At 52.2% G+C, this 16,198-nt stretch overlaps 1 pseudogene; it reads left to right on the top strand.

The window, feature by feature from the left end:
• The first annotated feature begins 13,012 nt into the window (after window positions 1-13,012).
• LOC116566614 lies at window positions 13,013-15,661 on the top strand (annotated as a pseudogene).
• The last annotated feature ends 537 nt before the right edge of the window (window positions 15,662-16,198 follow it).

Consider the following 16,198-nt stretch of genomic DNA (forward strand, 5'->3'; position numbering starts at 1 on the left):
ATCAGCTGGGCATGGTGGCACGTGCCTGTAATCCCAGCTGATTTTTTGTAGCTTTAGTAGAGACGGGGTTTCACCATGTTGACCAGGATGGTCTCGATCTCTTGACCTCGTGATCCACCCGCCTCGGCCTCCCAAAGTGCTAGGATTACAGGCTTGAGCCACCGCGCCCGGCCCATTCTAAAAATTCTTAACTGACAGTCTCTAAAAGAAACTGCCTGCCTTTTTCTTAGAAACATTTGAGAACATGACATTTCAGTCCTTGATGACAGCCGGGATCTCAGAGTCTTTGCAAACAAATGTCCTGAACACTGATTTAACTCTCCTTTTGTCATGTGAGTTAGTTCCCTGTTGTCACACAAAAAGCAGAAAATGTGTTCAATAACTTTGAGGAGCTGGAGAGGAAAATCAGAAGCCTGGCTTTCTCACATCTCTCAAAAGCAGGCATGGCTTGGCAGGCGTCAAGCCGCCAGGGAAAGGAGGAGAGGTCCATCCCAGAATCTCGCCCTGTCACCCAGGCTGGAGTGAGTGGTACAATCTCGCCTCACTGCCACCAACCGCTGCCTCCCAGGTTCAAGCGATTCTCATCCTCAGCCTCCTGAGTAGCTGGGATTACAGACATGTGCCACCACACCCAGCTAATTTTTGTATTGTTAGTAGAGATGGGGTCTCACCATGTTATTCAGGCTGGTCGTAAACTCCTGACCTTGTGATCCGCCCTCCTCGGCCTCCCAAAGTGCTGAGATTACAGGCATGAGCCACCACATCCGGCCATTTTTTGAGATAGGATCTTACTATGTTTCCCTTGTCCAGGCCAGAGGTGCAGTGGTGCAATCATGTTTCACTGCAGCCTTGACCTCCCAGGCTCAAACAATTCTTCCACCTCAGCCTCCTGAGTGGCTGGACTACAGGCACGCACCACAATGCCCAGCCAATTTTTAGATTTTTGTAGAGACAGGGTCTCACTACGTTGCCCAGGCTGGTCTCGAACTCCTGGGCTCCAGCGATCCTCTTGTCTCTGCCTCCCAAAGTGCTGGGATTACAGGCATGAGCCACCACACCCAGCCAGATTTCAACATATAAATTTGGGGGAACACAATTCAGTCCATGACACCCCCTTACTTCCTCATTCCTCGTTTCTGTTCATTGCCACATCTCCAAGGGGCGCCAACACTCTCTATTGTTTTGATGATTTTCGATGTCCAACAAACCACCCCAAACTTAGTGGCTTAAAAGAAAATCATTTGATTGAATCTCATGGTCCTAGGGATGGATGAGGCTCAGCTTCATGACTGTCATTTGGGGTCCTTCATATGGTTGTAGTTAGATGGCGGCTGAGTCACCTGAAGGTTTCTTTTCCTTCCTTCCTTCCTTCCTTCCTTCCTTCCTTCCTTCCTTCCTTCCTTCCTTCCTTCCTTCCTTCCTTCCTTCCTTTCCTTCCTTCCTTCCTTCCTTCCTTCCTTCCTTTCCTTCCTTCCTTCCTTCCTTCCCTTCCTTCCTTCCTTCCTTCCTTCCTTCCTTCCTTCCTTCCTTCCTTCCTTCCTTTCCTTCCTTCCTTCTTTCCTTCCTTCCTTCCTTCCTTCCTTCCTTCCTTCCTTCCTTCCTTCTTTCCTTCCTTCCTTCCTTCCTTTCTCTCTCTCTCTCTCTTTCTTTCTTTTTTTTTCTTTTTTTTTGAGATGTAGTCTCACACTGTCACCCAGGCTGGAGCACAGTGGCACATCTTTGCTGACTGCAACCTCCGCCTCCCAGGTTCAAACAATTCTCCTGCCTCAGCCTCCTGAGTAGCTGGGATTACAGGCACCCACCACCACACCCAGCTAATATTTGTATTTTTAGTAGAGATGGGGTTTCACCATTTTGGCTAGGCTGGTCTCAAACTACTGACCTCACAAAGTGCTGGGATTACAGGCATGAGCCACCACACCTGGCTCACCTGAAGATTTCCCCCATGCCTCTTACCTGGGCTGCAATGGTGAGGACAGATGGAGGGTGGCCCCTTGTGTCTGTCTCCATGCAGCCTCCTCGTGTGGCCAGCCTGAGTTCTTCAATGGTGATGAACTTCCCCACAGCAAGCGGTCCACAGTGGAAGCTGTCAGTCCTCTTCTAGGAACTGGCCTGATGTCTCCTTCATCATTTTCTATTGGTTAAAACAGTCAAAGGGTCGGGTGCTGTGGCTCACACCAGTAGTCCCAGAACTTTGGGAGGCCAAGACAGGAGGATTGCTTGGGCCCAGGAGTCTGGGACCAGCCTGGCCAACACAGTGAGACACCGTCTCTACTAAAAATAAAAACAAAAATATTAGCCAGGCATGGTGGCCCACGCCTGTAGTCCCTGGAAGGCTAACAAAACAAAAAACAAGTTGTCACAGGCCAAGCCAGACATAAGAGAGCCGAGGAGCGGATTCACCTCTCAGTGGGGGAACTAACTGGAACTACTTGCATCTGTAGAAAAGGAGAGGATTGGCCAGGCGCGGTGGCTCAAGCCTGTAATCCCAGCACTTTGGGAGGCCAAGGCGGGTGGATCACGAGGTCAAGAGATCGAGACCATCCTGGTCAACATGGTGAAACCCCATCTCTACTAAAAATGCAAAAAATTAGCTGGGCATGGTGGCACGTGCCTGTAATCCCAGCTACTCAGGAAGCTGAGGCAGGAGAATTGCCTGAACCCAGGAGGCAGAGGTTGCGGTGAGCTGAGATGGCGCCATTGCACTCCAGCCTGGGTAACAAGAGCGAAACTCCGTCTCAAAAAAAAAAAAAAAAAAAGAAAGAAAAGGAGAGGATTGGTGGTGACCATCCTGAAGTAAATGGCGTCATCTATTCATCAGATTCTCTCTCAGAGCGACGCGTGACTGAATCTGCTGGCTATGAACCATTCACTTCCAAGCTTCCTTCTTGTAGCTGGAGCTGCAAACCATCGCGTCCCAAACCCGAGTTCGGTGTCTGGACACTCAGTGCTCGCCTTTCCCTTTCTGAAGATGACTCTGTCTGTGCTTTGTTTATTAACTCTGCTCCCTTCTCTTTCTCTTGGTTCTGCCCCCTTTTTTTTTTTTTTTTTTGACACAGGGTCTTGCTGTGTCACCCAGGCTGGAGGGCAGTGGCTCGATTATCTGCACATTGCAGCCTCCACTTCTTGGGCTCAAGTGACCCTCCCGCTTCAGCCTCCCAAGTAGCTGAGACCACAGGCATGTGCCACCATGCCCAGCTAATTTTTTTGTATTTTTTGTAGAGACAGGATTTTGCCAGGTTGCCCAGGCTGGTCTCAAATTCCTGAGCTCAAGCAATCCTCCCATCTCGGTCTCCCAAAGTGCTGGGATTACAGGTGTGAGCCCCAGCGCCTGGCCAGTGCTGAGTCTTCTAAGTCTCCCTTGCCCTATTGACCCTGCTCATGACCTACAGTGGCAGTATGAGGTCTGCTGGAATTTGGTGGCTTTTTTCCACTTGTGGGTTATTTGAAGTTTGGTGTGTTCTGTCTCCTAGTAATGTTGAAGGAATGAGTCATGGCTTCATTTGTATTATTTGTTGACCTTATACATTTAAGTGAGGACGTGTGCAAAGACTTGAACTTAGGTGGGTGCCATTAACCTTACTAGTACACTTTAGCTTTATCAGCTCAGCCCTCACAGCAGCCCTAGGATAAATGATTATCCCCATTGGGTGGAGGAATATCCTTGATAGATGGCGGTTGCCTTTCGTGCTGGGAATCTTTAGTCACCCCTGCAGACCCCTCTCCATCCTTCCCTCCCCTCCTCAGCACTCATGAGGCTGACTTTTACAGCTTATGTTAGATTCAGTGAATGACAGTGAGCAGCAAAGTATCAGCAAAAGGTGTTTTGACACAATTTCTAGTGGTTTCTCCATATGCCTTTATTTATTTTTATTTTTGATATATTTTTAAACAGGTGTTATGATCATGGCTCATTGCAGCCTCCAACGATCCTCCTGCCTCAGCCTCTCAAGTAGGTGGGACCACAGGCATGCACCAACATACCTGACTAATTTTTTATTTTTTTAAGAGATGGGGTCTCACTGTATTGCCCAGGCTGGTCTCAAAGTCCTGGGCTCAGGGATCCTCCCATCTCAGCCTCCCAAAGTGCTAGGATAGCAGGCATCAGCCTCTTTGCCTGGCCTCTGCACACTTTTATACATTATGCCCACAGCTTTGTAAACAGCCCTTTTATTAACTTTTCTTGAACTGTTCTAATGTGAGTGTGCTATCGGTTTTTCGCTGGGACCCTCACTGATACCTTCATCATCATCATCATCATCATCATCATGACCAACAACATGATGTCCACCACGTTTTCGAGCTTGAGCTTGGTGGCTGTTCCTCCTGGTTACATGCGCTGTGCCTGCTGTTTGGACAATTCTCATAGTTTTTCGGGGCAGGGCAGGTTGAACTGAGCCCTCTGGGTGGGGAAAAAGGGAGCGTCCCAGGCCTGAAAATGGGGCAGGAGGAAGCCAGGATGGTCACAGGATGACTCTGCTAGGGACTTATTTTAAGGTAGCTCTTGGGGGCCTGTCACCCTCCTTCAGCACAGCGCCAGCTACAAGAAGGAAGCTTGGAAGTGAATGGCTCATAGCCAGCAGCTTCAGTCACGCGTCGCTCTGGGAGAGAATCTGATGAATAGATGACGCCATTCACTTCAGGATGGTCACCACCAATCCTCACCTTTTCTACAGATGCAAGTAGTTCCATTCAGTTCCCCCACTGAGAGGTGAATCCACTCCTCAGCTCTCTTATATCTGGGTTGGCCTGTGACTACTTTTTTTTGTTTGTTATAGGGTCTTATTTTGTTGTCCAGGCTGGACTGCCGGTGATCCTCCCACCTCAGCCTTCCAGGGACTACAGGCGTGGGCCACCATGCCTGGCTAATATTTTTGTTTTTATTTTTAGTAGAGATGGTGTCTCACTGTGTTGGCCAGGCTGGTCTCCCATAAACGTCCAAGCACAGTCATCAAGGGGATGACTCACACTTACCTTTCCACCGAGATCTCCTTCCTGGCCTGGCTGCTCTGGCCTGTGGCACTGGCACTGGGCCATCAGGACCCCACACCTTCTTCCTGCTGGAGGGACCGGAGCGGGCTCAGAGGCTCTAGATGGCCCTGGAACAGGGAGCAGCTGGCCAGCCTCCAGTTCTCTCCAGGACAGAAGAGCCCTCGTGGCCTATGTCCTGACAGGGAGAGGGAGGGCAGGCAGGGCCACTCAGAGGTGGCACCCAACAAACTCTCTTTTCTTAGTAGCTTCATTTAGCCTTGGAAAGGCCTATTTCACTCATTCATTCCACAGAGGTTTATTGAATGTCTACTCTGCTCTAGATACGTAGGATACAGCAATGAACAAAAGAGATAAAATCTCGGTCTTGTATCTTAGAAGGTGACCACGCTGGCCAGGTGCAGTGGCTCATGCCTATAATCCCAGCACTTTGGGAGGTGGAGGCAGGTAAATCACCTGAAGTCTGGAGTTCGAGACCAGCCTGGCCAACATGGCGAAGACCCGTCTCTACTAAAAATACAAAAACTAGATGGGCATGGTAGTAGGTGCCTGTAATCCCAGCTATTTGGGAAGCTGAGGCAAGAGAATGGCTTGAACCTGGGAGGCGGAGGTTGCAGTGAGCCAAGATGGCACCACTGCACCCCAGCCTGAGAAACAGAGCCAAGACAAAAAGAATGAAGGTGACCATGCTTGCTAAGGAGGAGAATGAAGCGGAGTGAAGGGAGGGGTTGCTGGGAGTTGGGTTTTTAGCAGGAAGGTCTGGGAAGAGCTCACTAGGGAGGTGACATTGGAGCAAAGAGTTAAAAGATATTGGTGGCTCAAGCCTGTAATCCCAGCACTTTGGGAGGCCGAGGCGGGTGGATCACGAGGTCAAGAGATCGAGACCATCCTGGTCAACATGGTGAAACCCCGTCTCTACTAAAAATACAAAAAATTAGCTGGGCATGGTGGTGTGTGCCTGTAATCCCAGCGACTCAGGAGGCTGAGGCAGGAGAATTGCCTGAACCCAGGAGACGGAGGTTGCGGTGAGCCGAGATCGCGCCATTGCACTCCATCCTGGGAAAAAAGAGCAAAATCCCCTCTCAAAAAAAAAAAAAAAAAAAAAAAAAAGATATTTAAAGGAACAGGCCAGGCTCAGGGGCTCATCCCAGCACTTTTGGAAGCCAAAGCTGGCAGATCACTTGAACCCAGGAGTTCAAGGCCAGCCTGAGCAACACAGTGAAACCCCATTTCTACAAAAAATATAAAATCAACTGGGCGTGGTGGCATGCCCCATAGTCCCAGCTACTTTGGAGGCTAAGGCAGGAAAATCGCTTGAGCCCAGGAGGTAGAGGTTGGAGCAGTGAGTCAAGATTGCACCACCGCACTCCAGCCTGATAGTCACATTCTGAGACACTAACGTTAACTTTTCATTTTTTTTGAGACGGAGTCTCACTCTGTCACCCAGGCTGGAGTGCAATGGCGCGATCTTGGCTTACTGCAACCTCCTGGGTTCAAGCCGTTCTCCTGCCTCAGCCTCCTGAGCAGCTGGAATTACAGGTGCGCACCGCCACGGCCAGCTAATTTTTGTATTTTTAGTATAGACAGGGTTTCACCATGTTAGTCAGGCTGGTCTTGAACTCCTGACCTCGTGATCCACCCTCCTCGACCTCCCAAAGTGCTGGGATTACAGACGTGAGCCACCACACCCGGCCCTAACTTTTTTTGAGATCGGATCTCACTCTGTCGCCCAGGCCTGAGGGCAGTGGTGCAATCATGTTTCACTGCAGCCTTGACCTCCCAGGCCTCAGCCTCCTGAGTAGTTGGACTACAGGCACGCACCACCACGCCTTTACTCCAAGTCAGATGGGAGCCATGGAGTGCTTTGAGCCAAGGAGAAATATGATCTGACTTTGGTTAAGTGTGGCCGTGCCTGTCTGCAGAGCTGGCCCCAATATTTGGCTTCTTCTGGTTCTTTCCATCCTCTTCAGAGGTCTGTGTCCCAGCTCCATGGACTCCTCCTCCAATCTTCTAAGTTCTCATAACTTCAGGCTCTTCCCTTCATTGCCTTTGTCCAAGGACTGAGTAGCTACTTCCTGCAGTTTCTCCCTCTTGACACTGGTGTTTTCTCTTTGCCTTTTCAAGTTGTTTTCAATATCTAGTAAACACTTTTATATACTAAGTTCTCCCTGTTAGAATAACTAGCATACTTTCTGTCTCCAAGTGGACCCTGGCTGCACACTCAATGGTGGACCTTCAACTGTGAACAAGACATTGTCTCTAGGACTCACTGTGTCACCCAGGCTGGAGTACAGAGGCGTGATCATGGCTTAAGCCATCCTCCAACCTCAGCCTCCCCAGCAGCTGGGACTTACAGGTAGGTACCGCTACATCTGGCTAATTTCTGTCTTTTTTGGGTGGGGGTGGTTAGAGATGGGATCTCACTATATTGCTCAGGCTGGTCTCAAAGTCCTGGCTTCAAATGATCCTCCTGCTCAGCCTCCCAAAGTGCTGGGATTACAGGTGTGAGTTATCACTCTGGCCTTAAGCAATGATGTTGAAGGGGGTTGGTTGCAAGGAAGAAGCCTTCCCTCACGTTCACCCCTGCATATAAGGAATGGCCAGGGCTGCCATAAGAAATGGCCACCAACTCAGCAGCTGAAAACAACAGAAAAGCATCTTTCATCATTCAGGAAGCCAGAAATCCTAAATCCAAAGTCCAGGCTGTGCTGCCTCTGGGCCTGTAGGGGAGATCTTCCCTGGCCCCTCCAGCTCTTGACAGCTCCAGGCATTCCACAGCTCACAAACACATTGCACCCGTCTCTGCCCCTGTCTTCACATGGACTTCTCTCCGTCTCTGTGTCCCAAATGTCTCTCCCTTTCTTTTATATGGACCCCTGTCATTGGGCTTAGGACCCACCCTATATCCAGGATGATCTCTTCTCGAGATCTTTAATTTAATGACATCTGCAATGATTTTTTTTCCAAATAAGGCCGCACTCACAAGTTCCAGGAGTTGGGAAATGAATATTTTTTTTGGAGGCCACCGTTCAGTACATTATTCAGTGGCTTGTCTGTTTCCTGCTCTGGGATGAAGGCTGCATAGGGCATGAGCCATTTTGTACTTGGAACGGCTGGTGGAGAACTGGACACAGGGAAGGAGCTGTGTCAGCATACCACAGGTATGCTGTCAGGTTTTGTTGTTGTTGTTGTTGTGTTGTTTTGAGACAGGGTCTTGCTCTGTCACCCAGGCTGGAGTGCAGTGGTGTGATTACAGCTCACTGCAGCCTTGACCTCCTGGGCTCAAGCCATCCTCCCCGACGAGGCTCCCAAGTAGCTGGGACTACAGGCGTGCACCACCACGCCTGGCTAATTTTTTTTTAAGGAAAAAAAAAAAAACCTCACTCTTGTCTGACAGGCTGGAGTGCAATGGTGCGATCTCGGCTCACTGCAACCTCCGCCTCCCCGGATTCAAGCGATTCTCTTGCCTTAGCCTCCCGAGTAGCTAGGATTACAGGCGCCTGCCACCACACCTGGTTAATTTTTGTATTTTGAGTAGACATGAGGTTTCACCATGTTGGCCAGGCTGGTCTTGAACTCCTGACCTCAGATGATCCACCCACCTCGGCCTCCCAAAGTGCTGGCCTTATAGGTGTGAGCCACAGCAACGAGCCTTTTAGGGATTTTGTTTCTTTTTTTTTTTTTTTTTTTTTTTTTTTGTAGAGATAGGGTTTCACTGTGTTGCCCAGGCTGGTCTAGAACTCCTGAGCTCAAGTGATCCTCCCATTTCAGCTTCCCAGAGTCCTGGGATTATGGTCACGACCCCCCTGCATCCAGCCTGTACTGAGTCCTTTAAGCCTCCCTTGCCCTGTTGACCTTGCTCATGACCTACCATGGCAGCAGGAAGTCTGCTGGAATTTGGTGGCTTTTTTCTACCCGCAGATTATTTGAAGTTTGGTATGTTCTGCCTCCTAGTAATGGTGAAGGACTGATCAAGGCATTCTTTGCTGACTTGCCTTCTTTGTTGACTTCATACATTTAGGTGAGGATGTGTGCAAAGATTTGAACTCAGGTGGGCGACATTAACCTTGCTAGTACACTTTAGCTGTATTAGCTCAGCCTTAGCAAAAGCCCCTTGATTCATTATTATTCCCATTTGGTGGGTGAGTATCCTTGATAGGTGGCGGGCAGTTGCCTTTTGTGCTGGGAATCTTTAGTCCCCCCTGCAGCCCCTTCTCCATCCTTCCCTTCCCTGCTCAGCACCCATGAGACTGACTTTCATGGCTTATGTTGGATTCAATGAATGTTGCAGCGGCAGCAAAATATCAGCAGGAGAAAGAGAACAGACGGAGCTCAGGGTGTTTTTTTCTGCCACACTGTAGTCCCCAAGAAGGGCCACACCATGCAAGTCCCAGCCAGTCGTTGCTCACTTAATCTACGGTGTGAACGCCGCTGCCTCTCACTCATGGGCCACTGTGAACAGCAAACACACGGCACCTTGGATCCTGCAGACGCACTGCAGGGGAGAAAGGGAGGGAGCCAGCCATGCCTGGGGGGTCACGATCATGAATGGCATGGAGTGGGGGCCATACGTGAGGACGGGAAGCATGAATGGCCGTCCCAGAACATCCTCATGAAGGTTATTAATAGAGCCATCCTGGGAGCGGACGCACTGTGCTTAGGAGGGATGACAGAGGAGCCCAGCTGGCTGGACTGAAAGAAGTCCCGTGATATGTGGGAAGTGAGGGGGGCACTGGCAGGCCACCAAAGGCCCTCTGGCTGCCTCTCCTCCACGACCTTACTCGCCAGTGAAGGTGGCCACTGCCACGCAGGCTTAGCGTTCTGGCCCTCCGAGGCTGGTTACATCCTTCTGGATGTGCTCGGTGACCCGGGAGCCATGTATCCCCATTTAAAGGGCTGTGCGGAGCCTCATGAGGGGCTGGGAACACAGGCAGGGCAGACTGGAAAATCAGACGGGGGCTTTGTGAGTTGAATCATGTCCCCACAATTCGTGTCCTCCCAGAGCCTCCGTGTGTGACTGTGTTTGGAAATAGGAGCTGTGCCGATGTCATTTGTTAGGATGAGATCATACCGGAGTAGGGTTGGTCCTGGTCCGCTATGACTGATGTCCTTGTAAGAAGAGGAGAGACACAGATACAGACCTGCAGGTGAGGCTGAGTAGAAGCCGAGGCAGAGCTAGAGCGATGCATCTACAAGCCAACAAACACCCCCGATTCCCAAGAACCCTGGAGGCTGGGAGAGGCAAGGAAGGCCCCGCCCCTAGAGCCTCAGCGAAGGCATGGTCCGGTCCACACTGTGGTGTCAGCCTTTTGGCCTCTGGAATCACAAGGAGACCATTTTTGTTGTTTAAACCCCACTCGCCTGTGGTGCTTCCTTAGGACAGTCACAGTAAGCAGGTCCAGCCGTCTCGTATTTGCAAAGGGTATTCGCTGTGGGCCTCACTGCGTCCTTAGTTTGGCTTTAGGTCTTTGGGAGACTCAGCCTGTCCCGGGGCACCCCGTGCAGCGGTGATGCAGGGGTCAGGGACTGCGTTTGGCCTGCCTGAGTTCCAGTGTCGGTCCGGCCCCCTACTAGCGGCAGCAGATTGAATCTCCAAAGATGGCCACAAGCTCCCCCACCCCATGAGCTCCTACCACGGAACACTGACACTCCTCCCACCAGAAACAGAGTCCACGTTCCCTCCTCTTGAATCCCGACGGTCTTGGGCCTCTGGCAGAAGTGACACTCTGTGACTTCTCAGACTAAGTCATAACACTGAAGTAGCTTCCACTCTCCTCACCAGAGCACTTGCCTGGGAACCATGAGTCAACCACTGTGAGTAAGCCCAACCCCCGCCCCCACCACCACTGGAAGAGCCCTGAGACTCCATGAAGAGAGAGAACTGCCTGGCCAGTCCCCTCCTGTTTCAGCTCCCACCACCGTCTGACTACAGTGGCATGAAAGACCCTGAGACAGAGCCACACAAAATCCCAAATGCCGGCCGGGCACCGTGGCTCACGCCTGTAATCCCAGCACTTTGGGAGGCCAAGGCGGGCAGATCGCTTGAGTTCAGGAGTTTGAGACCAGCCTGGCCAACATGACAAAACCCCATCTCTACTAAAAATACAAAATGTTAGCCAGGTGTGGTGGCACGCACCTGTAATCCCAGCTACTGGGGAGGTTGAGGCAGGAGAATCACTTGAACCCAGGAGGCGGAGGTTGCAGTGAGCTGAGATCGCACCACTGCACTCCAGCCTGGGTGACAGAGCAAAACTCCATTAAAAAAAAAAAAAAAAAAATCCCAAATTCCTGACTCATGGAAATCATGAGTGAGAATAAAATGATTGTTGTTTTACCACCAAGTAGTTAGGAGCTAATTTGTTACATAGCAACAGATAATAAAAATGGCGGTGGGGGAGGGGTTGGTTACCATGATTTCTGATGTATAAATGAAGAAAGTGAGGCATTTGTTCATCCATTCAACTATTTATTGAGTGCTTGCTGTAAGCCAAGCACTGTCTGGGCACTGGGACCACGGAGGAAACAAGGATACAGGACCTCTCATTCATGGAGCAGGCTCAGTCATGGGTGAACTTTAATCTCTAATTCTGTGATCCTAACACCCAGGGTTTTCTCACCCTACAAAGAAATTCCTCTGAGGCTGAATCCTTGTCTCTCACCCCAGCTTCTTCCTTCTTGTCTCTTCCCCAGCTCATCCGCACTGTTGGGGGTTAGAGTCCGGCACTCGGGCTCCCAGAGGAAGCTCTGGGGAGCGAGGAGAGTCGTGGGAATGTCCCAGGGTTGTGAGCACTTGGGGAATAAAGCTGACTTAGAGCTTTTTCCTCCCTCCTCAGCACATGCTGTATCTTTTTTTTTTTTTTTTTTTTTTTTTTTTTTTTTGAGATGGCGTCTTGCTCGGTCATCAGGCTGGAGTGCAGTCGCACCATCTAGGCTTACCGCAATCTCTGCCTTTCGTGTTCAAGCGATTCCCCTGCCTCAGCCTCCCAAGTAACTGGGACTACAGGCACACACCACCACACCTGGCTACTGTGCTTATCTTAACGGGATCACTTTTCTAGCATGATGTGAAGTAGCTTTGGACAGAATTCCAAATCTTGTAGAGATCATTTCAAATACTATTTGGGCTGGGCGCGGTGGCTCACACCTGTAATCCCGGCACTTTGGGAGGCCGAGGCAGGTGGATCACTTGAGGTCAGGAGTTCGAGACTAGCTTGGCCAACACTATGAAACCTCATTTCTACTAAAAATACCAAAATTAGTCAGGCATGGTTGCACACACCTGTAGTCCCAGCTACTCAAGAGGCTGAGGCAGGAGAATGGCTTGAACCTGGGAGGTGGAGATTGCAATGATCCGAGATCACGCCACTGCACTCAGCGTGGGCAACAGAGCAAGACTCCGTCTCAAATATATATATATATATATATATATACATACACACACACACTTGTGTGTGTATAATTTGTTCATCGTAAGTAACAGATGACTCTTGTTCTCAGGAGCCCATCAGTCTGCTTTGCTGCCTCTGACTCTGGGGTGAGGGTCATATTCAAACCTTTCCTTCAAGAGCCACATGACTCCCTGCTTGACTTAGATCCTAGTTCCAGCAGAGCTGTCTGGGCCTCACCCTTCTGTCTGGGTGATTTTTTTAAGTTTCATGCCCGTGGGCTGGTCCCTGTCACCAAGACAGCTCAGCTGATCTCAGCTTCAAAAACAAACAAACGAACAAACAAGAATGAAGGGCACTATTTATTTGTTTGTTTCAGAGACAGCATTTTGCTCTGTCACCCAGGCTGGAGGGCAGTGGCATGATCACAACTTGCTGCAGCCTCAAACTCCTGGGCTCGAGTGATCCTCCCACCTCAGCCTCCCAAGTAGCCAGGACTACAGGTGTGCACCACCACACCCAGCTAACTTTTCCTTTTTTTAGAGATGGGGTCTCCCTATGTTGCTCAAGCTGGTCTTGAACTCCTGGGCTCAAGGGATCCTCCTGCCTCAGCCTCACAATGTGCTGGGATAGCAGGCATGAGCCACTGCGCCTGGCCAAAGGGAACTTTAAAAATCATCCAGAGCAACTTCTGCAAGCAGCTGCATGAGCCGTGGTACCCGCTGGATGTCAGAGCCACCTTCGCATTCAACCTGGGCTCTGCCCATACATCCGGCCAGCCACCCCAAGTCACCAAGGACAAGCGTTCTTCCCTCAGAATCCTGTCTAGGAACCTGGTTAAGAACGCCAAGGAGACCATTGGGCGGCAGCATGTCACTCTCAAGAAGCATAACCCACCGAGCTGGGAGTATCAGGGCCAGCCACCCCCTGAGAACCAAGAGGACGAGATCTCAGTGTTGGAGGAGCCGGACCTCAGCACGCTGACCCCATCCTCAATCCTGAAGTCCTTGGAGCGTGTGACCCTGAGCTGCAGCCTGGACCGGGCCAAAGCCCTTCAGCGTTTCTCTAGTCCACCCCTGTACCCATCTGCCGCAGCTACCAGGGCTGCTGATCATACCCCAGAGTGTCCGGGACAGTGCCCTACAGCGCGTGTCCCACTGCTACCGCCAGAACTGCCACCCCAGTCTGCTCGTGCAGCGGGTGGTCTAAGGCAGTGCTGCTGTGCTCTGGGGCCCTGTACAGCAACAGTGTCGTCCGCCTCAAGTCCCAGAATGCACCTTCTTCAGGCCAGTCCCAGGGGGATTCCAGCAGCCTGGAGCAGGAGAAGTACCTGCAGGCTGTGGTCAGCTCCATGCCACGCTACGCTGACAGTTCAGGATGCAACATGCTTAGCACCTTCTCCTCAGCCCACACGGCAGTCACGTTCCCAGCCCCAGAGCCAGGGCCACCACGCTGTCCAACCCATGGCGGCCTCAGCCTCCAGACGGATTGCACCCTGAGGTAAGTGGAGCAGTGTCTGGACCGGCGGGTGCAGCAGTGGGCTTGGCATTGATGTGGGGTCCTGGCTAGCTGGCAGAGACATGCTGGCCCCACCCCAGGCCAACAGGGCCCCTCCCACCATGACCTGGGCTTCCTGCAGCCCAGGCAAGCAGCCCTCTACATCCCCGGGGACAAAGCCCAGCTCAAGGGCGTGCAGCCAGACCCCCTGCAGCAATGGGAGCTGGTGCCTATTGAGGCATTCGAGGTGCAGCAGGTGAAGGCCAGCTTCGAGCAGCTGCTGAAGGTGTGTGTCCCGGGCTGCCCTGCTGCTGACCCCGGCCTAGCCTCCTTCCAGCACTGGCTGGAGGACTCAGAGTGGCTGATCCAGATCTGCAAGCTGCTGCATGTGTCAGTGCTGGCAGGCCTGGAGGACGGCTGGGACATCACCACGCAGGTGGTATCCTTGGTGCAGCTGCTCTCAGACCCCTTCTATCACACGCTGGAGGGCTTCTGCCTGCTGGTGGAGAAGGAATGGCTGTCCTTCGATCATCGCTTCAGCCACCGTGGAGCCCACACCCGGGCTGGGCAGAGCAGCGGCCTCACACCCGTCTTCCTGCAGTTCCTGACCGCATGCACCTGGTCCGCCTGCAGTTCCCCATGGAGTTTGAGTTCAATCAGTTCTACCTCAAGTTCTCCAGCTACTGCCACGTGTCCTGCTGTTTCTGGACCTTCCTGCTGGACTCTGACTCTGAGCACATTGAGCTGGGGCTGCTGGATGAGGAGAAGGGGGAATGCAGGGGCCAGCTGCCGTGCAGTCTGCGTGGGAGCATGTGGACCAGATAAGCAAGAGGACAGCCATGTTCTAAAATTACACGCATGCCCTGGAGGACACAGAGGTCCTGCGACCCTACAGCAATCCATCCAACCTGAACAGTGTAGAACTCCTCAGTTCTACACTGAGGAGACGCTGGCCGAGGGCCCTCCTTATGACTGGGAACTGGCCCAGGGGGCCCTCAAGCCCCTGGAGCAACAACAGTTTGACTGAGGCACTCCCCAGAGCAGGTGCCCTGTGGTGTGGCCCTACTGCGAGAGCTGCCCCTGAGCCTAGCCTGATGCCATCTCATGCCTGCTGGAGGAGCTACAGAGGCTGGAGACAGAACTGGGACGACCCCCTGAGCCCTGGAAGGACACCTGGGACCAGGTGAAGGCTGCACAGTGTCTGGAAGGCCCGGCCAGACAAACATGGCACTCCTAGCTCCCTCCTACTCTCCACTGCATGCACCACCGCTCACTGGGCGTGTAACTGCAGGAGGGGCCTGTGGGCTCCACCCTGAGCCTCAGCCTGGACAGCGACCAGAGTATTGGCTCAACCGCATCTGGCTCCCACCAGGCTGCCCATCGCAGCACCAGCACGCTGTACAGCCAGTTCCAGACAGCTGAGTGAGAACTGGTCCTACGAGAGCGCTCTGCACAAGAAGGGGGACTTCGTGAAGCCTTGGAGGGCACGCTGGTTTGTGTTGGACAAGACCAAGCACCAGCTCTGTGACTACAACCACCGTGTGGACACAGAGTACAAGGGTGTCATCGGCCTGGTGGAGGGAGATGGAGGCTGTGGCACCTGGCGCACCCACCGTGGGTGCCCCTAAGATCTTGGATGAGAAGGCCTCCTTCGATGTGAAGACAACACGCTGCATTTACAACTTCTGTGCCCAGGATGTGCCCTCAGCCCAGCAGTGGGTGGATTGGATCCAGAGCTGCCTATCGAATGCCTGAGCCTCCCAGCCCTGCCCAGATGCTTTGCTTCCAGTTGTTACCCACCACTAGGGGTGGGCAGGGCCGCCCCAGCCATGTTTACTGCCCCAGCCCTCGACAATATTGAGGCCCCAAGTCCCCAGCACTTGTGCGTGTAGCCTAAGCCCTGCCCTGCCCCGCCTGGCTGGCCCTAACTTATTTTGGCATCACAGCTGAGCACCATGCCTGAAGGTGGCCAAGGTACAGCCTGAAATGGGCCCGTAAATAGTCCAGCCCCGTCAGCGTGTGCTGGTCCAGCCAGCTGGCTGCAGGTGAGTTGTTTCTGGAACTAGAGTTTATATAAAGAGAGAGCTAGCCGAGCCAGGTGGTTCACGTCTGTAATCCCAGCACTTTGGGAGGCTGAGGTGGGCAGATCACCTGAGGTCAGGAGTTCAAGACCAGCCTGACCAACATGGTGAAACCCCGTCTCTACTAAAAATGCAAAAATAGCTGGTGGGTATGGTGGTGCACGCCTGTAATCCCAGCTACTCGGGAGGCTGAGGCAGGAGAATCGCTTGAACCCGGGAGGCGGAGGTTTCGGTGAGCCGAGATCG

The sequence above is a fragment of the Sapajus apella genome, unplaced genomic scaffold (assembly GCF_009761245.1).
Source record: "Sapajus apella isolate SASKATOON/1434 unplaced genomic scaffold, GSC_monkey_1.0 scaffold43, whole genome shotgun sequence".
Lineage (NCBI taxonomy): Eukaryota > Metazoa > Chordata > Mammalia > Primates > Cebidae > Sapajus > Sapajus apella.